At 42.4% G+C, this 21,812-nt stretch overlaps 1 long non-coding RNA gene across 1 annotated transcript; it reads right to left on the minus strand.

Annotated features, from left to right (window-relative positions):
- Positions 1-221: 221 nt before the first annotated feature.
- LOC137480395 (uncharacterized) lies at positions 222-21,546 on the minus strand. The gene is made up of 2 exons (XR_011002876.1): positions 21,388-21,546; positions 222-511 (listed from the first exon to the last, which is right to left on the minus strand). It is a non-coding gene; the product is annotated as an uncharacterized lncRNA (long non-coding RNA).
- Between the last annotated feature and the right edge of the window lie 266 nt (positions 21,547-21,812).

Consider the following 21,812-nt stretch of genomic DNA (forward strand, 5'->3'; position numbering starts at 1 on the left):
CTTATTTTGTCTGTTGGGTTTTTTTTAAGTTAAGGGCAAAGAAGGTTTTTCTTTTCTCCCTTGCACATTGCACTTGACATGATAAATCTTAGAACAGTAATGAGAACAGGTTAGTATGAGACTATATTTTCTCTTCTCATAATGAGCTTTGTCATGGAAATGGATTGATTTTATGTCACTTTCTTTCCTCTTTATAATTTTTGTGAGTAGAATGAGTTAGCAAAATTTTCTTTCTCATAAATTCAATATAAATTTGTCTTAGCCTACGTAAGTCTGTGTTTATTTTGGCCACCTATTTCACAGCTCCCCTGTTTACAGCATGAGAAAGAAGGGAAATGGCCAATCAATCAAAATCTGGAATACTGAAAAGGTCACAGCCATTCACAGGACACCCGCATCCCCTGCAGCATCGAGCATTTCCCAGCTGCTGCACCACTCCAGATGTGCCTCCTTCTGCCTTCCCTGTAGTTTCCCCAGGCTCTGGAGAAACTGGGAGAAATTCAGATTTTACCTAAAGGAAACCAAAGAAGGAGGAATGGCAGCGAGAGGTTTCTGCCTCCTCCAGCCAGAGCAGATGTCCTGTCTGGCTCATGGCGAGGAGCCACCGAGAGCCACCGCGCTCGCGATGGCAGCGCTCCCGTCACTGCTGTCAGCCTGCCACTGGCACTGCCAGCCTCACGGGGGGAAAATGGATTAAATATCCACCAGCTTCATCCAACTGCTCCTCCCTGTAGCCCCAAAAAACCGCAGACTGGATTGATGAATCGTTTCCCCTTGAGTGCTGCATAGTTTTCTCCATCCTCTCTGAATTTCTTGCTTTACCACCTTTAATAAATCCTTTTTCCCTCCAATTCAACAGCTGCCACTGTAGCAGAAAAGCAATTTTTTTTTCTCAGGTACACACAAACAAATGAGGTGAACTTTAGGTGTTCCTCTTTGTAGGGCTAAACTAGAGACCTGCATATTCTTTGGTGCTCTTTTCTCATTGCACAGATTAATTGAAACTTGAAAATCCTCTAGAACGAAAGCATGGAAATAAAAAGGGATTTAGTTTTTCTGCAGCTATGTGAAAAATCACACATAATGTAATTACTACAAGTAGGATTACAAGTTGTCTTCTGCTGCTCAAACCAGCAGGACAGAAGGTGTGGATGGACAGCACACACCACAACAGCCTCAGGGTGTACTGAAAGGTGGCCTAGTCCCTGCTAGGTAACAATCTGGCTTCTAGAAGTCAAAATGGACCAAAAGTTTAAACCCATCATGCACCTCATCTCAACCCTCTGAAAGTTGTAACCCTTTGCAGTAAGACTTCATGTAAGAGACCAACCCACTACTTAATGGGTTTTTGGATGTCAAGTCTTTTCTCTGTATAGGATAAAAAAAGAAGTAGGGGAATTTTGCATGAAGTAGAAGAATTGCATAAAATTTTTCATTTTATGTAATAAAAGCAATGAGGGGATGAAGGGAACATGTGGCCACTATTTTACAAATTGAGTTGTGGAAGCCAAACTCCATCTTTGCTCCCATTACGGATTAACATCTGGAGATAAGGGTTTAAAATCCAATATTGCTTTGAAAACAATGCACAGACACAGCTTCAAGTTGTTGTCTTAGCTGCATGTTACAGTTGCTGTGGGCACTGCACAACTGCTTTGCAAAACAGCCCCATCAGACAAAGCAGGAAGGGAGGGAAAACTGAGGCAGACCCAGGGACCTGCAGAGGGAATCTCCCTCTCCCTTTTCCATAAGGATTAACTGCCCTCTCTCAGTGCCTCAAAACCATCACACTAATAAGTGAGAGAAGAAACCAACTCACTGTTGAGAAGGATTCATTTTTATCTTCATCTTTAAAGAGAAGCTTTTGGAAATGTGGAGAAAAAAAATAATGCAGCAAATACTGGTTTGAACCACTGGAAAATTGTAAAGCCCATTATATAAGGGGAAAAAGTCCTAGAGAAGAAGAAAAAATATTTTAGCTATTGAACAATGCCAGCATGCAGACAAATGGGCATCATCTGGCTCTTTGAAGGCATGAAACTTAGAAATTAGAAGTCAGCTTCCATTGAGAGAGAGGGAGCAAGAAGGGAGTATATTTAGCTCCTGTGATGCTAATACTGGCAGGTTTGTATCCCTTTTCCTTCTACAGGGTAGCTGATTAAACAGCCACTGATATAGGGAAGCTGTAATGTACAACCAATGCATTAGAAAGAGCTCTGACTGTGCATTCACAGGAGAAGATAAATAAAGAACTCGAGGCACTCTATTTAAAATAAAAAAAAAACAAACAAATTATTGTTTTTTTTTTTTTACAGCAAACTGTGTTATTTTGCCTCAGCACTGTTGGTGGGAATAAATGTAACTGTAACTGAGCACTACTGGAGGTAATAGAAAAAAATCCCCCAGCCCAGTAAGCAGTGATGGGTTCATGCTGAAATCCTCCTCACTCTCGCTACCACGAGTTCTGAAGTTTGGCAAAGTAAAACTTAGAGAAGAAAAAATCCTTCTAAATCCACCCAAACACAAGGCTGGGGGGGCAGTGCAAGTGCAAAACCCCAGGGGGGCCTTCTTCACTAAAATTTGTTTTTACTCCTGGGTGAGTCCTGACGCCCAGCTGGAAGGAAGCAGGGCAGGAAGGAACATGCTAACAGTGAGCTCCTGCTTCCAGGCCTGTGACAGTCTGTCCAGCTGCACTGTGACCAGTGCTGGGCACATCAACCAGCTAATTGACAGTTCATTGGCTGGTCAGACAGTTCTAAATACTCCTTTCTGCCATAAGTAGTAAGGATGGGGGGGAAAAAAAAGCCACGTGGGAGAGAGCATGAGTTTTCTGTCTTGCAGAGTTTTTGGATAAATCATATTTTCTTGGCAGCTAATACAGATTTGTCCACAGAGCTGTTCACCTCAGCTTGTTAATATAGGGGCCCTCCGATATTGTTCACGTATGAATGGAGTTATGAAAGTGTGCTGTGATTTATAGGCACCTTTCAGTTTACATCTTTGATTTACTTAGACTGGGATTTGCTTCTTTAGGGAGTTCTGCACTGGCATTTGCAAAGCACCAGACCATAGCAAGTCGTGAAGGACTTGGCAGCTCAGGAGAAATCGTTGCTGTACATGCTTACAGAGCCAGAGTGCTCTGAACAAGGGCAATAAGAAATGTTTACCCTGCAAAAGCTCTTTCAAACTTCCCTTCAAAAATCTGGTTCTTCTGCAGCATTTCTTTGCCATCTTACAGGCTGTAGGGAGCCACTCAGGACAGAACTTCGAGCAAGTATGTCTTTCATTTCCTAAATCAGGAAAAAAATCTCTCTTGCCCTGATTAATACATCTGGAAGAGGTCAAGTGATTTGAACTTGGCTCCTTTCCATCACCACCTCATTGGCTTTGTTTGCCAGCTCTTGCCCACTCTCTGCAGCAGTTCAGAGCAGTCCTTTGGTGCACAAGGCATCCCAAAGAAGGGCTTGGTCTGCAGGTGCTGAGCAACCTCAGCACATTAACTCTTCTCTTTCCCCTCCTCCCTCATCTTGCCCATTTGGAACTGGAGGACAATCCTGATCTCCTTGGAAAGCTGCTATGAGTGGCTGACTCTAATTTCAAAGCAGTGAGATGTGGTTTACAAGCTCCCTGGCAGCAATCTTTAGGGTCCACAAATAATAAGGCAATGGGAATGCTGTCACATCCCTGTACCCCTACAGTCACATCCACTTCTGTGTTCTCCTGTCCCTGATTTTTACTGTTCACCCAGGTCTCACCTCTCTGCCCAGCCAATAAATGCTTCTTGCTTGAGAATTTCAGGGGAATGGGTGCACAGAGGGCTGGTACCATAGCAAATGCATTATTACCACAAAAAGAAAAGGAAAAGGAGTTTGGCAGGGACCGTGGAGTGTTAGATTGACACAAACTGCCAATAATATGATTGTGTCGTTTTAGCTCATTTTGCTGTCTATCTGGTATGAAGATTCCTCTTAGGTTCATGCTACCAAAGCTGAAAATTTAAACAGAACTTACATAATTTAAAACTGCTTGCACATGGGTGAGAATGATTTGCCTTCATTTTTGTTTTCATGAATCCCAGTTTTGCTGTTAGGTTGGTTTGTTTGTTTGTTAATCCTACAAATGAAATTAAACCAAAGCTGTTATACATGAAGGGCTTGCATGGATCAGATCTTTTAGTGTCATATTGTGTTATTTAACACAAAATGATTAGCTAGTAATTGGTTTAATGGAAGAAAAACAAAAACCTCAATGAAATGAGCATTTCACATGGCATGCATGGCTGAAGTTATGCTAACTGTGCACAGTATCAGTGCTTTGTGCTGGACACTGCTTTGTTCCCAGTGAAACCAGCAGAGATATTCCAGGGTGGGAGCAAGCTCAGATGCAGCAGCAGATAATGAACAGTTGATGTAATTCACTGTGGTGTTACTGATGCTGGCTCTTGTGAGCTGATGGCAGCATATTCCAGTAATGAGCACATCCCCTGCCTCTGTAAAGTGCTCCAAGTGGTGCAGGAATATCCCAACTTTTGGTTCTCTGTGTGTGTGTACCACACCTCCCCAGACTTGCTGTCCTTTGCCACCAAGGCAGCTGTGATAGATGGCTCTGTAAATCATGGGGACATGAATCTTTGGTTCACCACCCTGTAATACCCCTGATTATCACCTCACAGCTTGGTGGCCTGCAGTGGCTTAGCTTTCCCCAACTCTGGTGCTCATCCATCTGGACCTTTGAGTCCATCCCAAACCTACTGAGCACAAGTTGTGATACTGCAGTGCCAGAATGACAGCAGAGAAGCAATTAAGGTTTTTAAAAGAATCTATAAAATCTTTTACATACTGCATCAAAATTTTAAGCATCATTTTGCCTTGGTGTCTGTTTAGAAATTCGACTCCATTCTGTTAATACCGGGGGAACTGTGCTAATTTGCCCCAGAAGAGGATATGTCACTTGTTTTGATCAGTGGCATGACCAGGATATTTGTGTATTTTCTGTTCTAATGTCAGAGTGACTTGATGACATGCACAGGCTATTACTCAATAATGATGCCTAAATGGAGCTATCAGAAGGGTTATTATCCAGGTTATTAAAAAGCAATTCTTTCTGCCTTCAGTTTAGCCATGAATTGCAGAGCTAACCCTCATCTAGGTGAGGATGTGCATATTAATCAAGAGGCTTCCTATGGTCTACCTAGATATACCAAGCCTGGATAATGAATGATTTACTCTACTCTTAGATTAGCACACAATCATCCAGGGGTGTTGAACATCTGACCAGCAGAGTTAATTCATGATGCTTGGCATCCATTTTGCAATTTCCTCACATCTGTTCTTTCTGGCTGAGACACTACATTTCTTTTAAGAGCCCAGAAAATGGCACATAGAGAAATGTTTGTGGTGCAGGCAATGGTCCTACTAAAACCACATTCACGTCAACATTTTCCAGGAGAAATAAGCTTTCTATAGAACAATATGCCAGATGCTAAGGCATGGAAAATGCCAGTAATTTTTCAGCAATCATTTGTAGCTAGCTGCCTGGAACTGCATTCCTAGGCAAACCAAATTTAATCAGGTTAGTTCCTAATGAGCCCGTGATCACCATTTGGGCTGAGCACCAACTTAAGGGAAACGTATTTAATTTCACTTCTTGCCTTGCTAAGGTAAAGGGCAGCTCCACATTGCTGTCACATGCTTACAGCAAACCCTGAATGCAACAGGAGCTGCATCTGTTGAGCCATTTCTTTGAACAGCATCATCAGCTGCCTCAGGACTTTCCTGCTGACTCTGCACTGCCAGGGCACACATTTCAGGCTTGGCAAGACTCTCACAGTGCTGTCAACCTGACCAACACATCTCTTATTAAATGGTTTCCCATTTGCTGTTATCATCATTTTCACAGGCTGCACTTCAGCTTTGCTGTGCACTTCTAACACTTCCAATATTGCATTTTGCAAGTGAGGAGACCAGAGACACCCACGTGTCCAGCCCAGCTCCTTTCCCTGGCAGCCCGAGGGTGACAGCAAAAATTACAAATGGTCACTAAAGGCAGGCTGACTGCTCTGCTCTATCCCTCAGTTATGTTATCAAAACTGCCCATCCTGTCTTGGGAAGTTGTCAAGGATGAAGTGTGCAGAAAAAAATGTGAGGGTTGATTTAATAAAGATTCTTCTGAGAAATATTGTTTGCACAATCAATAAAAAGCTTTGGAGGGGCTCTCAGGGCTTTTGGGCAGTGATTTGAGTGTAAGAAGCTTCAACAAAAGGGGAGATACAGGCATTTCAGAGGGGGCACAGAGATTCACCTCCTTAGGTTTAAGTGTTGTGTGGCAGGTGATGATGTGCTGATGGACAGCCCTGTGCTGTTTGTTAAAACACTGCTGTGAAGAGTGACAATGATTACACAGATTTGGAACAGCTGCCAAAAGTGAGAGGAAGGGAAGAGTTATCTTTTGTATGCAGAAAGACATAACTATGAAAAATTGAAGTGCATTCTGAATTTCATACCTTTCATGGAATCAGTAGCCTGGAAGCTGGATTCACAGTAAATAGAGCAGGGTCAACCAAAACTACTTCAGTGGAAGCAGATGAAAAACCTTGTGGAGAATCATCTCAAAAACCTACACACTCCTACTGAATAATTCAGTGCTTGAAAACTCATGTTTAGTTGTTTCTTCTGCTTATAAAGCACAAAATACTAGGACTCTATATTTCTGATGTTGTGGCATAAACTGAGGTGAGCAGCACTTTGCTCTGAGGAAGTTTAGGTATTTTCTGATAAAAATTCCCCTGTTAGTAGAAAAGACTTTACTACACACAGTACTATCACAGCCCTGCTTCCCCATCCACCAAGCCCAAAAGAGATAATCACTTCTGGAAAAGCATCTTTATTACAAGATAGGATGTACTTCAAGCTTCTACCATGGAATAAACAAATTCATCCCCTGGGAACAAATAAAGCAACAGAGTTTTGCATTCCCCCTTCAGAGCTGAGTACCAAACACAGATATCCCATCCTGCTTTAGAGTGAAGCTGTTGGATTAAATTTTTTCCTCTTTTATGAGAAAACCTATTTTTAGAGAGGATTTAGCAAACAGAAGAAGAGCACCCAGCCCACGAATCTCTCCAGGGTACAGCCTTGTGGGAGCTACAAAGATGGAATGCTGGTGTGGCAAAGCGTTTGAGGTGTGTCCAAAGGCAAAGTTCTGGGGAGCAGAGCTGCTGAGGGCTTGGCTCTGTGTGGAGCTGAGGTGCCCCTGGGTGGGCAGCACTGGGGTGGGGACATGGGGTGTGGGTGGTTTGGCTCTCATCACCATCATCAGGGTTTGCTTGATCCCAGCTCAGCAAAGTGGACTCCTGTGGCCTGATAATTTATGCCTTGTTATGCCTTAGCTCTGTAATTCACCAAAATAAAGAATAACATTCCTGTAACAGAGATTAATGGCTGTCAGGCTGCAAAGTAATTTTTCAATATGAAATGGAGCAAAACTTACATTTTTAGCACAATTTCCCAGTTCAGTGATGCACCTGGTAATAATTATGATTTACATTAACCATAACATCATCCTTCTTATATCAACTTGCCTTAGTGAAGAATGAAATAGGCTCTTGTTAAATGTTTCATGAAATAAGTCAAATTACATATGCTAAAATTTCCCAGCTTCCACTAGCCAGGCTAAAAATCAACAAGAATAAAAATTATTTGCTGCTGTAAACCCCTGATTCTATGTTAGGAATTAGGCAAGTAGAGTCCTAAGAGCTCTTGTGGTTAAATTAATTATAAGAACAGTTGAGAAAAACTTCAAGTCTAAAATAATGACGTAACTGCAAAACTCATTTTATGCAGATTTTCCATGTGCTGAGACTGAGTTCAGGCTCACGTTTTCCTGTAAGAATTTGCCCGTAACAAAAGAAAAGAGGAACAAAACCTCTTCTATCCCCAAAGTCAGCAAAGTTCAGCCCTTCAAGACCACCTAATTAATTAACTTCAGGCAGCAGGGCTGCAGAAAAGCAAAGGCGTTGGTAATCTGTTGCTTTGCTAATCTAGGGCCTGAGTGGGTCCCTCATTCTCCAAGGCAGGATGAAACACTTTCCTAGTGGAGTTTCTTGCCAATATATAATAAACTCCTACAACAAAACCAAAAGACAATGTCTTTTCCCTGGAATTTGTGAGGAATGCAAAAAATTTACATGCTAAAGCACTACGTGAAAAAAAAATAAAAGGCACTGGAACAGAGTGAATGATTTGTCTTAGAAACACAGATAAATGAAATACAGAACAAATGGAATCCTAAAGAGCAGGTAAATTAATTTGAATAATGGGATTATGATTTATGATTTTCCTATTGCAAGAGCGAGCTTCAATTCCACAACCTTTAATTATTCACTGGTTGCACAAAAGCTGCTCTGCTCCCATGCACAGAGCACCAGGACCCCAGAGAGGATCCGGGGGAGAGCTCAGGCACCATGGATGGCTTCTCTCCTGAGGTCCTGCACCTCTGCCAAGGGGAGCCCCTTGGCCAGCAGCTTCCCAGGAATCCAGACACCCTCCCCATAAATCTGCCCCCTTCCACTTCAACAGTGCCTGGAGCACCTGCTGGAGACAGAAATGCCCAGGTTAGACTGTAGGATGCTCCCTACCACATCTCAGGGAGCCTGCTGCTGTTTGGGGAGCAGCAGTGGGTGCAGCTCACCCCAGAGGAGCAGCCCCAAACCTGCAGCAGCCCACTGCTGCCAGCGTGGCTGTTTGGTGACAGGGACAGCTGATTTTGGCACCACCAGTGGCCAGCACTGCCTGGCACGGGGGTGCAGAGCTGCCCAGGCAGCAGCTCATCCTCTCCAGTCCAAAGGGCTGCTCCCTTTCCTCTGGCTCACCCAGTCCCTATCAGCTGAGCTGGGTAACAGCCTGGTGCTGCTGCCTCTGCCAGAGTAAAGTTCAGCACTGAATCATTAATTAGGATGACTGGATACTCTGGGATTTAAACTAGTGATTAATGAGCCTCTCCAGCTCTAGCTCCATGTGAACAACTATCTAGTTCATGTTATATTTAATTTATTTAAAAAAGCCTCACCAAGGCAGTAAATCTTGCTCAGAAGTATTAGTGGAGAAAGAAGTAACACACTACATTTATTACGTTGCTTGCAGGATTATATTCACACTCTCTTGCACTAATTTGAATGTCTTCTTTAGAGAGATAATACAATTTATGGTTTAAGGGTTTCTTTGAAAATCTGTTTGCATTGGAAATGGTGAAGGGGGAAAAGATAGGGTAAATGTGATAGGGTAAAATGGGTATGGCAAATAAAGCAAATTAATTCAGATGAAGCAAAAATACAGTGCCTTGTTATTCATTTTGGTATAAAGCTCCCGAGCCCTTTGTGGTAAGACAGCATATTCTGCCAAACCAAGCAATCCACTCTTAATTACCTTGCCCAGGAAATTTGAATTGTACTGGCAGCATCACGCAGGTGCTCAGACATCCTGGGTTTCCTGGTGGTTTTTGCTTTTCTTAAGCAAAGGTTACAGTGTGGGGGTGCGTGGCAAATGCATTGAAATCCCAATTTGAACTAATCTGTTCAGAGCATTAATCCCCTCCTAAGCCCCCTTCGCTCCTGTAGGATTTATAATCAAAAGCTGGGATCATGGCTGCTGGGGCAGTGCTTCCCCTCACATCTGCAGGCAGACACCAGGAACTCAAAGGCCACCAGTCTTAACTAATTCCTCTAGCTGTGCTCGGTGATCTCCTCACCAGGAGTCAGTCCAGGGTATCTGCAAATTTCCATATGTTTGAAGTTCCTCTCTCCTCTTTTATCTTTGTCAGAAATCTGTCAAAACGCAGCTACAATTTCATAGGGTAATGAGAAAGAGATTAAGGAACACACACATCTGTCACCTAAATACGTGCAATAAGGAGAACATAAATAAAATTAGGGTCCCATAAAAGCAAACAGCAGCAGCTGAATTGCCAGCTCGGGTGCCTCCTACCTCAGGTTAACTTCAGCACCCCCACTGCAGCAGCAGCAGCACCTCTGCAAGCCACAGGCCCATCCACAGCAGCTCCCAGGATATTTTTATTATTTTCAGCCTTGTGCCCAGGGATGGAGGTGAGAAGGACAAGCATGCTCTCCATCCAACCCATGCTCCTTTGCAAATGGGGCAAACCTAAACCCCTTGTGACAGCTGTGCCTCATCTCTCATGGAGCTTAATGAAAACACCCGAATTTCAAGCCAGCTGCAAAACCCAGAGTCTTTCTGCAGCACATTAAAAACACACCATTATTAAGCCTAAAATGTTATTCTTTGGGATTACTCCAGTATCATCTGTGGAAACGCTATCAGCCCTCAGCTTTCCTTATCTGCACAAGACTGAAGAGATCAACCCAAACCTGTTCACAGGCAGGAGAGCTCCAGTTTTCCTTTGAGCTGGGATGTCCACACAGCTCTCTGCACAGGAGGCAATGGAGATTGTGGAAATGGGCTCATTCCCTCTATATTTAAGCAATAACGTCCCAGCAAACCTCACATTTTCAGCCTTTACCAAGAAATGGTTAAGCTCCTAAATTGGATCCATTATCACCCAAATGAAGACACATACCAGTAAGCTAATTATGTTTCTTACCAAACTCGTGAATAATTAAATATTTTATTGTGATGTTACAATTTGTATTTATTATCCTTTGCTAAGGAGTGAAATTAAACATAACGAGGTCTGTTAGTGCCTCTCTTCAGAGACAAGCCTGCATTATAAGCACCTATATCATTTGCACCAATGGTGATTAATGGGTTTAATTTACTTGATTGCATATGTTGGAATTTGTGAGGGGGAGAGAGAAGGAAACTCGGATTGTTAAAATCCTTTTAATTAGACTAATAATGCCAAGTTTGCATGTGTTAACTAGGGTGCACTATTAATTAGTTTTAGTAGGCTGTTTTCTGAAAGGTGGCACTGTAGCATTCGGGCCTGTCTTGTGATCCCAGGAGAGCTGAGAAGATGACAAACAGAGCATGACATTACACATAACGGCAAACAAACAGCCTTTAATCTTTCTGGATGAAGAATTGGGGGTAATTGATGGGCAAAACACTTCCTGCACACTAGCTGCCTCTTCCTCTTGTTGCCTTTACTGGGTGTTATTCACTCAGCTACAGCACAGCCTCCACGGAGCAGCCCATCCTCAGCAGTGGCAAAGCTGTACTTACGGATCTCAAGCCCCCCAAAACTGACAGCTGAGGGCTTGTTCACTCACCAAGTGCTCAATTCTGGGGTTTCACAGCTAAAATAGCTCTTCCAGTGCAGGAGGCAGCAGGCTGGACAGACTGGTCCCACTGGCAAACCACTTTCCCTGCAGGTACATGAGTGCCCTGAGCATCACCACCAGAGCAGCATTGGCCACCTCCTCTGCTGTCTCACCAGGGCCAAACACAGACTGGAAGGGACAGATTCTGCCTCTGATCAGCTGGCAGGTCAGGAGAAAAGCACAGAGCCAGGCAGAGGCTGGGAAGGGAGGAGAGATGTCAGTGGTGAGGAGGGCATGTGTGAAGCTCCCTGGCATCAGTCTGGCTCCTGTTTGCATGGAGGTGAGAAACACACAACGACATAAAACAGCTTTCCATACAAATTACTCCCTGAGTGCCACACTGACTGTGTGCCATAGTCCGTGCTGAGGACATCAGTGGGCAGGTAGAGTTCCCTTGTGTGAGCAGCTGGCACCATGATCTGTGTGCCCCCCACACCCAGGCTGGGCAGCGATGCCTGGGCCAAACCTGCCAAGCTGGGTGCAGCACGGGCTTCCCAGTTTTTTCTAATCCATATTAATCAAGCTGCGCCACCACAAGCAGTCTTCAGGGTGTTCTCAGACCATAGAAGCAATAAAATTCCTGCCTCTTTACTGGAATGAACCTGGAATTCAGCTGCACTGTCAACAGGCATTTGTAACAGTTAGCAGAATCACTGCCAGAATGGAAGCCTGAAGGGTTGAAGATTTCAATCTTCTCCTGGCTTTCTCTGTTCATATGAAACACCTGTCAGTGCTCTAATGTGTGGAATTTGCATCCACACCCGTGGAGACATTTTGAATGCAGAACAAGCAGGGATGGTGCAATAACGATCCATAGTGCAGACAGGAACTGTAATAATGGAGGGAAAATGTCTCCAGTGCATTTCTTCTGCAGCCCTGTCACACTGTTCCCAAGAAATACAGAAACAGGCTCATGTCCCTGCGGGCTTACTCAGCTCTGATGGAAAAGGAAGATGGATCCTGTTGGAGCAAACTGGAGGGGAGAGGAGGTGTTCTGGTTATTGCTCCAGGTCAGGAGTTTGGAAGCCAGTGTAACCCTGTGGGACTGGAAAGGTACATCTTATATCAGCCTAAAAGCTACACTCATGGCTGGGGGGAGGGTGTCTGAAGTCACCACTTTGAAGGATCACAGGACAGGTGGATGCAGCTGCACAAAGATTATTTCTGCAGGTCCCACAAGTCCGGGGGCAACCAGCGTGGATTTGGAACACGTGGAGGCAGAGCAGAGGAACTGTTTAAGAACAAGGAATTTGGGGTTATTTTAATGAACAATTTTAAATGAATAGAACTACAAAATGCCCTTACTATCACCCATTGTCTTTAAAAACTCTACTCCATCACACATGTAGAGTCAGGAGAGGAAGGAGAAAATGACCATGCTCTTCTCCAAATTGAACAGGACACAGACACTTGGCCAGGTTCAGTGTTCCCAGGTCTGCTGGCCATGCTTAAGTAAGTTATTGCTCTGGACATTCCTTGCTTTGCTGTTCATTTACAGGAATTTCTAGCCTAATATAATCTCTCAAAGTGTCCAATAACTGATGCCCTATTTCTTACAACAATTGCATGGTCTTGATTTATCCAATGCTCTCAGTTCCTGGAAATCTAAAAGCTAGACTGTATTAAATGGCCTCCAATGGACTTTTTATTCAATTAATTCAATTTATGTGCAGCCAGAGCTGCACATCCAATTGCCACTGTCACAAAACCTCCAGCAACACCTTATTGCAGCTATTCTGAACGAGCATCAGGTGACCATGAGGACATTACCTGACAAGTGATGTGTCTGGCACTGCACTGCCTGTGTACTCGGACTTTCCCCAGTGATGAGTGGGGGAGTTAGTGGCAAATAAACCCATCTTTTTACCATTTACCAACTGCTAGGCTGTGAGCTGCCTTTTCAGTCAGATCTTGTCAGCCTAAATAGCAGCACACCCTCTGGGATTTGAGAGGAGACACTCCAGATCCTTCAAGGAAAATGGGTTATGGCCATTCATTGCTGTTACAGACATCACTGTGGTTTACACCTGGTGCTCTGCTCACAGCCAGGATTTAAAATCTGCCTTGCAATAAGGAATGAGCCTGCACATTTCCCCATAAATACGGATAAAAACATGTTTTGTTTGGCACAGGTTCTTCTCCGGGCTGCAATGAGACTTTGGCCATGACTAAATCACCCATGGCAGGTAGAGATTCCAAAATTGTGATAAAGATTTCTGGCACAAACCCCACCTTCAGGTGGGGAATCCAAAAGGTTTTCTCTCTGAACATTTTGAATACTCTGAGGAATTTTTTTCCCTAGCTGGGATAAGGTGAACTCTCAATCATGCTTGGATAGCAAGAAATATTTCAGTCTGAGTCTTTAACCTTTCTGATAGAATTTTGGACTCCAAACCAAGTAAATTGTGGGCTAGCAAGTATTTAAAACCACAATGCTATTTCACATTACAAACATAACTTTAATCTTAAAAAAAAAAGTGCTTTTAAAGCATCTTCAAATTCTAATAAAAAAGCCACATAGGATCCACAGTTCAAAAACTAAAAACAACCAACCACAGCAATTCTAGGCTAGACTTTGATCTCCAGAATTTAGTTTCCCAACATAAATGAGAGAATTACCAGGTTCGTCCACAAAGATGAGGAAAAATGCTTATTTTTAATTCCTTCTGGCAACTAAAGCATACCTATCACAGCTGGAACAAAGACACCCAAAGAAAATACCAGAAGGAAGTTATGATAATAAGCTTATTTTCATTACAGTAGGATTATATTTTAAACCTTTCATTAGGCTCTTAAGATTTCAGAACATGCTTCTCAGTGCCTGCATTTTTGAAAGACAAAAGAAATACAGAAGGAAAAAGTAATGTCTGACTCCTGTGGATGAACCCAGTTTTGTTGCATAGAGATCTTTTTGTAAAGTTACTTAATTATATTCAGGGGACATCTAACTCTGATTATGACTAGAATCCTGCATGTCTTCATTTACCAAGTCCTGTTGGAGTCTGTGTGTCCTAAGCACAGGCCCTTTGAAGCATTGCTAAGTGGGGTAATTTGATTGCATGAGTTTTCTTGTAAAAATTATTGTCTTTCTGGATGTCTAATTAAAATAAAGACGTAATAAAGAATTTATGGTTTTAATTAGAGCATAGATCTTAAAGCAATTATAATGTGATTAATAATTCCTTAACAGGCTTTCTTAGACAAGATGAAGAAAAGAAGATTTGGGCCCCATGAAAAATCAATATGCATTACTCAATTACATTAACGAAGCTACACAAAGCAGTCTAGGTCTCAATTAAATTGCTCCTCATGTTAAACTGGCAATGGAGTCCGTGCTTACTAATGAGTCCATCTATCTGTTCATCCATTTTGGGGGTTTTGAACTCTGGGGTTTTGTGGGTCTTTTATTGGAAAAATGCTTCAATACAGATATGAAGCTTATGGCCTCACCCTGCCTGGGTTCAGGTTCAGAGGATAGGGTGAGCAAGGTTTGCTCCAGAATCAACAGGCAACAGCTCCAGATCCTAAATACACACCTTGGAGACCATCAGCATCTCCAGGAGCCACAGGCAGAAGGCCTGCACAAGGGCTCCCTTGCTTATGTACTAAAATGAAAAATAAAAGAACTGAGCGAGGAGACAATGCAAATCTACAGTGGATGGTGAATGAAAGCTAGGCAGGAAAGATTATTCCCTATTTCTCATACAAGCAGGAGCTCTAGATAGCCTGATGAATGTACCAGGGAGGAGGTATGAAAGCAACCAAAAGAAATACAACCCCAAGAAACACCCCCACAAAATTTTCTGACAAAAATATATTTTAAAGATCAAGAACACAAACAGATTCAAAAGGGGAAGAGGGAACTCACTGATAGGCAGGCTTTCTCCTTAAGGTCCAGATGCCAGTTTGGTGAAGCCCTAACACAGGGATGGCCCAAAGACACCAGAGAACACCTAGACCTGCCCATCCTTGTGTTCTTAACCATTTGCACCTGGTTGCTGTCAGGGACAGGACACTTTTCACACAGTACAGCTGTTCTCTTCTTCCTTGGCTCTTTTTTAGGTGATGGTTTGGTAAATATTGATGAGAGAGGCTTGGGGGTGGGGGGTGAGGATATAATGTACAGCTTGTGTGGCATCACTGAAATTTCTACCAGAAATATTATTTTACCTTTCATTAATAACCTAGCTGAACTGGTAGAGCAGAGAATTGGATAAGTTCATATTTTACAGATCAAATGAACTCTACAAAAACTAACAGTTATACACTCACTCATGCAAAGACAGCTCATCTGACCAAGCTGCCCAGCAAATGAAGCCACACTAATTTAAATGTACTGCAGAAGGAAAATGATCCCACACCAAACTTCTAATTTGTCATTCTGTACTATGGATTGTGGCTTGGAAACTCACTAATTGGCCATTAAGAACACATTGTTAGAGAGGTGGACTTCTTGGTGTGTGAAGAACAAAACTCCCAAACTTCTGAAAGAAAGAAACCACCATTCTCTCCAAATGAATGTAGAGGACATTGATGTGTCATTGTGTTCAGTCTCAGCTATCACAGAGCTCAGATTTATTTTGGCCCTGTCAGCTTGGGTGCATCCCTGAGCCTTCACTGCTGTCTGTGAGCGATACTGCAGCCACACACAAAGGTAAAGATGCTGTTAGAGCCACCTCCAGATCTCATTTCCTGGGTACATCCTGTGCTCCTTTAAAGTTCTTAAAGCTCCCTTTAAAAATGCAGCATCCTTCAGCCAAAGGACTGCATGAATTCATGGTGACTGCAAAGAGTTGGTCATATTAAGAAAGAAAATATTCAATTATTGCAATAGGGAAAAACTACTATTTTATTCCAAGTTGGTGCTGTGATTTCAGCTACTTGAAAATCTGATTCGAAAAATCCTTTAAAACCCTCCAAAAGGAGTGCAAGGTATTCCCAAGATTTTCCTTTCATGTTTTTGTCTCTCCCATCCAAGATGTGTGGGTTTTCTCAATGCTCTGTGAGACTGACACAGGACAGGAAGGCACAGCACATTTCAAATGCAAGGACAACTCCTGGCAAGGTCCTGTGTTCAGTCCCCTGTCCCCAAATTCTATCTTTGCTTAGCACACCCTTTCCTCCCATTATTTCTTTTCATATCTCTTTTTCCATCAGGAAGCCATTTGCCTTGGCATCCTTTTTCATCTTCTCATTTACATGTCTCCTGCAAGACAAACTCCAGCATTGATTTTACCACAAGATAATGTTAATAGGATCAATAAACCACAATGACTACATCAAAGTGTCTGTTCTTCACCCTCCAGGACTGCAGAAGGTGCTTTAGACTTAAAGTACATCCAATGCAGCATCTCTCACTCTTCTTGTCCACTCTTATGCATGAGAGACTGTCTGTCTGCCAGGTGGAAAATAAATTACTAGCTTGTTGAAATAATTTAAATTTTAATACTGCTTCAGCACATATAAAATATTACTGATGCAATTAAAAAATAGACAATCAGCTCAATGCATCTAAAAATGGGTGTGGTGTGCCCTGAGAGGAATAAATGAGGTCTGGTGGGAAGACTATTGTAAGTATAGATTTCTCCTTCATCTAAAGAATTCTCAGCTGGTAAAAATCAAGTGTTCTATTTCATTCAGGTCAGCCACCATTTAATGATTTTTCTAAGAGGAGATTGGAAAAGACTGGTTCCCTACAAGCCAGATCCTCTAGGATGCACAGAAGGGTAATTTTCAACAGAGTAAAGGAAATGATGTCCTCTTTGGTTTCTTGGTTGCTCCATGTGTTGTTTAAGAGGGCTCCTTTCCCAATGGTCACAAAATCGGAATGGTCCTGGTTAAAGGATTGGACCACAGGTTTCAACAGAAATGTTGCTCGGGCTCCTTCAAGCACTGTGCACTCCCTGGGAGAACTCACATGGTCCCAAACTGGCTAATTTTTGTTATTCTTTTAGTTTGCAACCAATAGCTGACATTTGAACTCAAGGCATTTTGCAGACAGCAAGAAAAGACCTGAAAGCCAACCTAATTATTTTTCTTTAGAGCATATGAAGTGTTTCAGTGAAATGCTAATGATTTTGTTCAACTTTCACATTTAACTGGCAGGTCCTGTGGCACTGGGGAGTTTGGAGGCACTGTAGGGGCTTGTCCAGGGGAAAGGTGGCCTGGGCTGACACCCAAGGACATCTCTGTGTTGGGGTGAATGGGAACCAGGTTTTTACCTCAAAAATAATCCATTTTTTCAGTGTCTGATAAGGGTAAGCAGGTGTAACTCTGAGGAGGTTTAAAGGTTTAGAAGAGGATATGAAAGCAACCCAGAGGCAGCAACTAAAAGTTGCTGAGAGGCAGCAACTAAAAATCATCAACTTCCAGGAGACCCTGTGAAACAGGGCAGGGCTCAGACCTTTCCTAGGAAATGTCTGAGAAAAATCCATGCAAAATCCAGCCAGTCTGGGTAAACCAAACCCAGGAGCCTGCATTTATGAGATTTTACTGGAGATAACAGCTGAGATTTATAAAGCACTTCTGTAATTCAGCAACAAAATGCTACCAAAAATTCTTCCCTAAGGGTTCTTGTAAATCCAAAACCTCTAAAAACCAGATTTTCTGACTCTTTTCCTATTGATTTAAATGGACTATGTTATCCCCAGAGCACCTTAAAGGTCTTATCAATTTTTTCCAGTTTTTATTTGTACATGCCAAATAAAGCCAAGGCTTTTACATTATGCTTAATGAAGCAGATTTATTCTGACAGATTAAGTTTGCTTAAATTTAAAACAAAGTTTAGGACTTTAAAAACCTAGATGAGATATCATCATATGATAGGATGCCAGTTTAGCTCCATAAATATATGGTTTCTATCTCTTTTAAAAAATAGTTCTGGAAACTCAAAAATACAAGTATGTGTACTTGTATTTAAATATGAAGGGCCCCATTATAAAAATTCTGCTCTAAAAATAGGATAACAGTGAGAAGAAACAGCACAACGTGCTCAGTTACACCAGTGCACATCAGTGTTTTAGAGAGGGTCTGATTTTTTTAAGGTCATTTGGAGAAAATTCCTGTTTCCTGCCAGAGCCAACATGCACAGCTCAGGTCAGCTGTGTTTGTCTTCCTTGTCTTGAAATCATGAAATAACTTCTGATTTTTTCCAAATTTACCTTGATGTAAAGCTTGTCTACATAGCAAAACAGGGGAAATGTATCCACATTAAAAGTAGACACCAGCGTAAAATAAATTTGTTGAATCAGATTTACTTTTTTGTAGGGATCATTATTCATGACTAAAAGAGCAATAATTTGATTTTTGTTTCCAAAGTGAATTAAGGTAAGCTTAATTAAATCCAGCCTAATTCTGTAGAAGACTGTCTTTTCCGAGATTTAATGCTATACAGTGAGTTGGTTTTAAAAGATACTTTGGAATGGTTTTACTGAGATTTTTAAGTTTTACATACTTAAAACCGTACATAAACCCTTTTGTGACAACTAAGAATAATTTTTCAGTCTTATGGATACATTTTTTTTTTCTTACAATATAAACCTAGAACAGCTGGTTTTAAATTAGAATTTTATCTGAAGGAAAAAACCCCAAAAGTCTTGCTCCCAGTAACGTCCAAGGGAGATGGGAAGAACAGCCCCACGCTGTTCCGTGGGATTAGCCAGGTAACTGGGGACTGGGACTTCATTTCATTAGGTAATTACAATTTCCCTTTATTTGCTGTGATGATTTAGCTGTAGGTTGGCTTTCTAATGTTTGTCATAATGACTTAACTAGCTCTGGGAGCACGAGCAGGATGAAATAAGAACGGACAGGATGTATTCAGCTCAAAGGTCAAACTGGCCTCAGCAAAGCCATCGGTTGCTGAGGGTCCCACCTGGGTGCCAACTTCCCACCGGGGCTCTGGCCACAGTCTGGCCCATGGAGCCTCCAAAGAGAATTTGGTCAAAGGGCAGCTGGAGAAATGACTTTAACCTTTGAGTAAGTGTCCAGTGCTAAGCAGATGTGAACAGCATCCAAGGCAAAATGTCAAAGCAGAACAACTGTGAGCAGTGGGGGAGTCAGGGTGGGACATCAGGGCCAAGTCACACTCACAATGACAAACACTGCCATTTCTTTATCGCCCCCTTCTATAAGTAAACAGACTTTTTAACAATAGGGGTAGCAGATTCCTCTCAAAAAAGTCAAGGCTTGCCAACTTACTGCCACTCTTCAATAATTGCAGTAATTGCTTTTCAAAGTTCTTATTTGTATTTTCACTACAACTACTGTTGAGAAAATCAGACTTTTCAAATCCACTTCAAAAAGTCCTCTGGATTCTCCTCGCAGGCTCATTATCCAAATGGTTTGGTTCACACAGATTTCACAGCTGTAATCCCTGCTCTGTGAATGCTCAGAAATGGCAATGAGGGTGAGCAAAGGGCAGCGCTGGTGCAGTGAGAGCCCCCCAGAGCAGCTGCTCCCTGGGTGTCTGTGCTGTGCTCCAGTCCAAAAGAGCCTGCTTGCGTGCCAGGGAGGATGTTTTCCAGCTCTGTGGGGAAAAGGATGATCAAAGCTCTGATTAAAGGGGGATCTCACAGGGTCAAACTGAGCTCCTTTGTTCTTCTGACTGTTCTAAAAAACATTCACACTCAATAAAGCTCACTCTTCTCTTAAGGACATGTTGGCAATTGTTGGCAATTAAACCCTTGCTTGGCCAGCCGGACCAGCTCAGATTTACTTTAGAAATGCAGAGGAAAGGTGTGCATCTTGAGTCTCATAACCTGAATTCTCTCCATGTCATTCACTTTTTTCCAAGCTGTTGAAGTTTCATTTTAAGTCACGTTTCCGTAAAGGCTGGATGTGCAGTTAAGCCAGTGTAAGAATGCATATCCTCAGCCACTCAGCACACTCAATTATAAACATTTAGACAATTTCTTTATGCCCTTCAGTCAAAACTGCAATAACAAAGGCTAATTACACCAGAAATGCAGCAGTCCCCATGATACTTGAGGGTGCAGAACCCACAAAAAAATCTTGACTTCAAGAAAGTTTGTCTAGAAGGGAAAATACTTTTTATGACTATACAAACACTAAAGACAAAACCAAGTCTGTTAAATGTGCACACAGGCAGGGAATAAGCTATAATTTTCATAAGTAATGCCAGTTTTTAAGTGCAGTCCTCATCATTTAACTACTGCATCTCCCTGAGGATAAAAGAGAAGGCACAAATCCAGTGCAACAAATGTACAGCATAAGAAGTGAATCCTGTTTTCCAAAACCTTTGTTTCTCAAACTGGAATCTTAAAATTGCTGAGCTGTAGCAACATCCTTTGAAACAACTCACCTAGGCCTGGACAATCTTATTTTGCTGCCCTGCTCCACTTAACCTGCCCCAAGCAGTCAGAAGTTGGATACAGGAGGCAGAAACTCAGACACAAACCCCCTTTCTTTACCAGGATTCCCAAAGACAAGTCGTTCTTACAGGGGCTGACAAGCCTTGCTTACTCTGAAGTCCTGTTACAGAGCACAGCACAAAGTCCCTGCAGATAGACACACAAACATTTTGTACATTTTGTAAATATTAACAATGTGTTTTGCAAGTAACCAAGCAATTCTTTCTGCACTAAGGGATCTCAAATTTCTCTTTTCTTTTTTCCTTTTCTTGCTTTTCTGTCAGATTTACACAAACCCCATCTTAGACATAAAACGTGGAAAAGGCCAATTACCCACTGCAACACAAACCATTAAAGAAAATGCGTTTTTTTTTTTTTATCCCTTCTCTGTGGTTTTACACACACACACACAAAGGCACTGCCTAGAATTAATTCTTTTAAGCTTAGTGTTAATTTCAAAACAACCAATGAAGATTTTGTTCACAAAACACTTGACAAGATGGAAATGATGCTCCTTCAGAAAGTCTTCATAACAATTTAACCTACTAATACGAGTTCCTCCAAAGTAGTGATAAAAGAATAGAATTATTCTGAACATATCCCTGTTCCCAGACATATGCAAAGCTGTTTGCCTGAAGTTTCACATCTCCAGCTTGTATTCTCAAGGCCCCACAAAGCTGCTTCTCCTAGGAAGCCACTGCCCAAGGGTTCTTGACTGCTCACCTCTGAAAGCCACATGGATCACAAAGAACTTCAACCACAGCACTTCTGAACCAAATTAAAATCTGACCTCTTACACCAGAGCTTGCCTCTTGCTCCACTGTGCAGGAAGAAGCAGGGCTAGAAGACACAAACATGGACAAACTCCAGGTCAAATAAGGCACCTGAAAGAAAAAGGAAAATTCCTGCACCCTTTTTTAGCCTTTATATGGTACAGGGTGGGCAGGAGCAGGGGGATTTGGCACACAGGATTGCTCAGACCCAGATCACTCCCTAACACCGACAGCTGAGGAGGAGGGATTGCCCACATGTTGCCACTGTGGGATCAATGCACATGGACTTGCTTCTACCCCTAAAAATCAGCAGCAATGTTCCCCCAGCCTGAGGCTGCACAGGATGGGCACAGCTGGGATAAAGGGTGTCCTGGT

The sequence above is a fragment of the Anomalospiza imberbis genome, chromosome 11 (genome assembly GCF_031753505.1).
Source record: "Anomalospiza imberbis isolate Cuckoo-Finch-1a 21T00152 chromosome 11, ASM3175350v1, whole genome shotgun sequence".
Classification (NCBI taxonomy): Eukaryota; Metazoa; Chordata; class Aves; order Passeriformes; family Viduidae; genus Anomalospiza; species Anomalospiza imberbis.